We start from the raw sequence: 6,724 nt of genomic DNA, 5'->3' as shown, positions 1-6,724 counted from the left end.
TTGGTAGGAAATAAGAGTGATTACAGGACTTTTATGTGTTCACTCAAAATATCGATCACAGATTTTCACTGTTTTGGCTCTATTTCTTCTAGTTTCCAAGATAAATGGACTTTTATGTTTTTACTCAAAATATCGATTTTTGGTAGGAAATAAGAGTGATCACAGATTTTCACTGTTTTGGCTCTATCTCTTCTAGTTACCAAGATAAATGGACTTTTATGTTTTCTCTCAAAATATCGATTTTTACTAAGAAATAAGAGTGATCATAGATTTTCACTGTTTTGGCTCTATATCTTCTAGTTTTCAAGATAAATGTACTTTTATGTTTTTCTCAAAATTTCGATTTTGGTAGGAAATAAAAGTGATCACAGATTTTCACTGTTTTGGCTCTATCTCTTTTAGTTTCCAAGATAAATGGACTTTTTTTCACTCAAAATATCGATTTTTACTAAGAAATAAGAGTGATCATAGATTTTCTTTATTTTTGCTATATCTCTTCTAGTTACCAACATAAATGGACTTTTATGTTTTCACTCAAAATATTGATTTTTGGTAGGAAATAAGAGTGATCACAGATTTTCATTGTTTTGGCTCAATCTCTTCTAGTTTCCAAGATAAATGGACTTTTATGTTTTCACTCAAAATATCAATTTTGGTAGGAAATAAAAGTGATCACAGATTTTCACTGTTTTGGCTCTATCTCTTCTAGTTTCCAAGATAAATGGACTTTTATGTTTTCATTCAAAATATCGATTTTTACTAAGAAATAAGAGTGATCACAGATTTTCACTGTTTTGTCTCTATCTCTTCTAGTTTCCAAGATAAATGGACTTTTATGTTTTCACTCAAAATATCGATTTTTGGTAGGAAATAAGAGTGATCACAGATTTTCACTGTTTTGGCTCTATCTCTTCTAGTTTCCAAGATAAATGGACTTTTATGTTTTCACTCAAAATTCGATTTTCATTAGGAAGTAGAAGTGATCAGAGATTGTCATTATTTTGGCTCTATCTCTTCTAGTTTCCAAGATAAATAAACATTTATATTTTCACTCAAAAAATCGATTTTCATTAGGAAATAGAAACAATCACAGATTACCTTTATTTTGGCTCTATCTCTTCTAGTTTCCAAGATAAATGGACTTTTATGTTTTCACTCAATAAATCGATTTCTATTAGGAAACAGAAGTGATCACAGATTATCATTATTTTGGCTCTATCTCTTCTACTTTCCAAGATAAATGGACTTTTATGTTTTCACTCAAAAAATCGATTTTCATAAGGAAGTAGAAGTGATCACAGAATATCATTATTTTGGCTCTATCTCTTCTAGTTTCCAAGATAAATAAACATTTATGTTTTTACTCAAAAAATCGATTTTTGATGGGAAATAGAAGTGATCACAGATTATATTTATTTTGGCTCTATCTCTTCTAGTTTCCAAGATAAATGGACTTTTGTGTTTTCACTCGAAAAATCGATTTTCATTAGGAAGTAGAAGTGATCACAGATTATCATTATTTTGGCTCTATCTCTTCTAGTTTTCAAGATAAATAAACATTTATATTTTCACTCAAAAAATCGATTTTCATTAGGAAATAGAAGCAATCACAGATTACCTTTATTTTGGCTCTATCTCTCCTAGTTTCCAAGATAAATGGACTTTTGTGTTTTCACTCAAAAAATCGATTTTCATTAGGAAATAGAAGTGATCACAGATTATCCTTATTTTGGCTCTATCTCTTCTAGTTTCCAAGATAAATGGACTTTTATGTTTTTACTCAAGAAATCGATTTTTATTAGGAAAAGAAGTGATCACAGATTATCCTTATTTTGGCTCTATCTCTTCCAGTTTCCAAAATAAATGGACTTTTATGTTTTTACTCAAACAATCGATTTTCATTAGGAAATAGAAGTGATCACAGATTATCCTTATTTTGGCTCTATCTCTTCTAGTTTCCAAGATAAATAGACTTTTATGTTTTCACTCAAACAATCGAGTTTTTGTAGGAAAGAGAAGTGATCACAGATTGTATTTATCTTGGCTCTATATCTTCTAGTTTCCAAAATAAATAGACTTTTATGTTTTCACTCAAAAAATCGTTTTTCATTGGGAGATAGAAGTGATCACAGATTATCTTTATTATGGCTCTATCTCTTCTAGTTTCCAAGATAAATGGACTTTTATGTTTTCACTCAAACAATCGATCTTAATTAGGAAATAGAAGTTATCACAGATTATCTTTATTTTGGCTCTATCTCTTCTAGTTTCCAAGATAAATGGACTTTTATTTTTTCACTCAAAAAATCGATTTTTGATGGAAAATAGAAGTGATCACAGATTATCTTTATTATGGCTCTATCTCTTCTAGTTTCCAAGATAAATGGACTTTTATGTTTTTACTTAAAAAATCGATTTTCATTAGGATATAGAAGTGATCACAGACTATCTTTATTTTGGCTCTATCTCTTCTAGTTTCCAAGATAAATATACATTTTTGTTTTCACTCAAATAATCGATAGAGCCAAAATAAAGATAATATGTGATCATTTCTATTTCCTAATGAAAATCGATTTTTTGAGTGAAAACATAAAAGTCCATTTATCTTGGAAACTAGAAGAGATAGAGCCAAAATAAAGATAATCTGTGATCACTTCTATTTCCTAATAAAGATCGATTGTTGAGTGAAACATAAAAGTCCATTTATCTTGGAAACTAGAAGAGATAGAGCCAGAATAAAGATAATCTGTGATCACTTCTATTTCCTAATAAAGATCGATTTTTTGAGTGAAAACATAAAAGTCCATCTATCTTGGAAACTAGAAGAGATAGAGCCAAAATAAATAATCTATAATCACTTCTATTTTGTAACGAAAATCGAATTTTTAAGTGAAAACATAAAAGTCCATTTATCTTGGAAACTAGAAGAGATAGAGCCAAAATTTTCACTCAAAAATCGATTTTTCGAGTGAAAAAATAAAAGTCCATTTATCTTGGAAACTAGAAGAGATAGAGCCAAAATAAAGATAATCTGTGATCACTTCTATTTCCTAATAAAGATCGATTGTTTGAGTGAAACATAAAAGTCCATTTATCTTGGAAACTAGAAGAGATAGAGCCAAAATAAAGATAATCTGTGATCACTTCTATTTCTTAATGAAAATCGATTTTTTGAGTGAAAACATAAAAGTCCATTTTTCTTGGAAACTAGAAGAGATAGAGCCAAAATAAAGATAATCTGTGATCACTTCTATTTCCTAATGAAAATCGATTTTTTGAGTGAAAACATAAAAGTCCATTTATCTTGGAAACTAGAAGAGATAGAGCCATAATAAAGATAATCTGTGCTCACTTCTATTTCCCATCAAAAATCGATCTTTTGAGTGAAAACAAACTAGAAGAGATAGAGCCAAAATAAAGATAATCTGTGATCACTTCTATTTCTTAATGAAAATCGATTTTTTGAGTGAAAACATAAAAGTCCATTTATCTTGGAAACTAGAAGAGATAGAGCCAAAATAAAGATAATCTGTGATCACTTCTATTTCCTAATAAAGATCGATTGTTTGAGTGAAAAAATTAAAGTCCATTTATCTTGGAAACTAGAAGAGATAGAGCCAAAATAAAGATAATCTGTGATCACTTCTATTTCCTAATAAAGATCGATTGTTTGAGTGAAAACATAAAAGTCCATTTATCTTGGAAACTAGAAGAGATAGCCAAAATAAAGATAATCTATAATCACTTCTATTTCGTAATGAAAATCGATTTTTTGAGTGAAAACATAAAATATCTATTGTTTGAGTGAAAACATAAAAGTCCATTTATCTTGGAAACTAGAAGAGATAGAGCCAAAATAAAGATAATCTGTGATCAATTCTATTTCCTAATAAAGATCGATTGTTTGAGTGAAAACATAAAAGTCCATTTATCTTGGAAACTAGAAGAGATCACTTCGATTTACTAATGAAAATCGATTTTTTGAGTGAAAACATAAAAGATCTATTGTTTGAGTGAAAACATAAAAGTCCATTTATCTTGGAAACTAGAAGAGATAGAGCCAAAATAAAGATAATCTGTGATCACTTCTATTTCCTAATAAAGATCGATTGTTTGAGTGAAAACATAAAATTTATTCTATCTTGAGAAACTAGAAGAGATCACTTCGATTTACTAAACAAAAAATAAAAGTCCCTTTATCTTGGAAACTAGAAGAGATAGAGCTAAAATAAAGATAATCTGTGATCACTTCGATTTCCTAATAAAAATCGATTTTTTGAGTGAAAACATAAAAGTCCATTTATCTTGGAAACTAGAAGAGATCACTTCGATTTACTAAACAAAAAATAAAAGTTCATTTATCTTGGAAACTAGAAGAGATAGAGCTAAAATAAAGATAATCTGTGATCACTTCGATTTCCTAATAAAAATCGATTTTTTGAGTGAAAACATAAAAGTCCATTTATCTTGGAAACTAGAAAAGATAGAGCTATAATAAAGATAATCTGTTATCACTTCTATTTCCTAATGAAAATCGATTATTTAAGTGAAAATATAAAAGTCCATTTATCTTGGAAACTAGAAGAGATAGGCCAAAATAAAGTTAATCTGTGATCACTTCTATTTCCTAATAAAAATCGATTTTTGAGTGAAAACATAAAAGTCCATTTATCTTGGAAACTAGAAGAGATAGAGCCAAAATAAAGATAATCTGTGATCACTTCTGTTTCCTTATAAAAATCGATTTATTGAGTGAAAACATAAAATTCCATTTATCTTGGAAACTAGAAGAGATAGAGGCAAAATAAAGATAATCTGTGATCACTTCTATTTCCCATCAAAAATCGACTTTTGAGTGAAAAAATAAAATTCCATTTATCTTGGAAACTAGAAGAGATAGAGCCAAAATAAAGATAATCTGTGATCACTTCTATTTCGTAATGAAAATCGATTTTTTAGTGGAAACATAAAGTCCATTTATCTGGGAAACTAGAAGAGATAGAGCCAAAAGAAAGATAATCTGTGATCACTTCTATTTCTTAAAGAAAATCGATTTTTTGAGTGAAAACATATAAGTCCATTTATCTTGGAAACTAGAAGAGATAGAGCCAAAATAAAGATAATCTGTGATCACTTCTATTTCCCATCAAAAATCTATTTTTAGTGGAAACATTAAAGTCCATTTATCTTGGAAACTAGAAGAGATAGAGCCAAAATAAAGATAATCTGTGATCACTTCTATTTCCTAATAAAAATCGATTTTTTGAGTGAAAACATAAAGTCCTATCTTGGAAACTAGAAGAGATAGAGCCAAAATAAAGATAATCTGTAATCACTTCTATTTCCTAATGAAAATCGATTTTTTAAGTGAAAACATAAAAGTCCATTTATCTTGAAACTAGAAGAGATAGAGCCAAAATAAAGAATCTGTGATCACTTCTATTTCCTAATAAAATCGATTTTTGAGTGAAAACATTAAAGTCCATTTATCTTGGAAACTAGAAGAGATAGAGCCAAAATAAAGATAATCTGTGATCACTTCTATTTCTTAATCAAAATATCGATTTTTTGAGTGAAAACATAAAATCCATTTATCTTGGAAACTAGAAGAGATAGAGCCAAAATAAAGATAATCTGTGATCACTTCTATTTCGTAATGAAAATCGATTTTTTAGTGAAAAATTAAAAGTCCATTTATTTTGGAAACTAGAAGAGATAGAGCCAACTAGAAGAGATAGAGCCAAAACAGTGAAAATCTGTGATCACTCTTATTTCTTAGTAAAAATAAAAGTCCATTTATCTTGGAAACTAGAAGAGATAGAGCCAAAACAGAAAATATGTGATCACTCTTATTTCCTACCAAAAATCGATATTTTGAGTGAAAACATAAAAGTCCATTTATCTTGGAAACTAGAAGAGATAGAGCCAAAACAGTGAAAATCTGTGATCACTCTTATTTCTTAGTAAAAATAAAAGTCCATTTATCTTGGAAACTAGAAGAGATAGAGCCAAAACAGTGAAAATATGTAATCACTCTTATTTCCTACCAAAAATCGATATTTTGAGTAAAAACATAAAAGTCCATTTATCTTGGAATTTAGAAGAGATAGAGCCAAAACAGTGAAAATCTGTGATCGATATTTTGAGTGAACACATAAAAGTCCTGTAAGCACTCTTATTTCCTACCAAAAATCGATATTTTGAGTAAAAACATAAAAGTCCATTTATCTTGGAAACTAGAAGAGATTGAGCCAAAACAGTGAAAATCTGTGATCACTCTTATTTCGTAGTAAAAATCGATATTTCGAGTAAAAACATAAAAGTCTATTTATCTTGGAAACTAGAAGAGATAGAGCCAAAACAGTGAAAATATGTGATCACTTTTATTTCCTACCAAAATTGATATTTTGAGTGAAAACATAAACGTCCATTTATCTTGGAAACTAGAAGAGATTGAGCCAAAACAATGAAAATATGTGATCACTTTTATTTCCTACCAAAATTGATATTTTGAGTGAAAACATAAAAGTCCATTGATCTTGGAAACTAGAAGAGATTGAGCCAAAACAGTGAAAATCTGTGATCACTCTTATTTCGTAGTAAAAATCGATATTTCGAGTGAAAACATAAAAGTCTATTTATCTTGGAAACTAGAAGAGATAGAGCCAAAACAGTGAAAATCTGTGATCACTCTTATTTCTTAGTAAAAATCGATATTTTGAGT

Source organism: Lucilia cuprina, chromosome 6 (assembly GCF_022045245.1).
Source record: "Lucilia cuprina isolate Lc7/37 chromosome 6, ASM2204524v1, whole genome shotgun sequence".
Classification (NCBI taxonomy): Eukaryota; Metazoa; Arthropoda; class Insecta; order Diptera; family Calliphoridae; genus Lucilia; species Lucilia cuprina.
The sequence above is the reverse complement of the archived record's forward strand: the minus strand, read 5'-3'. Positions refer to the sequence as shown.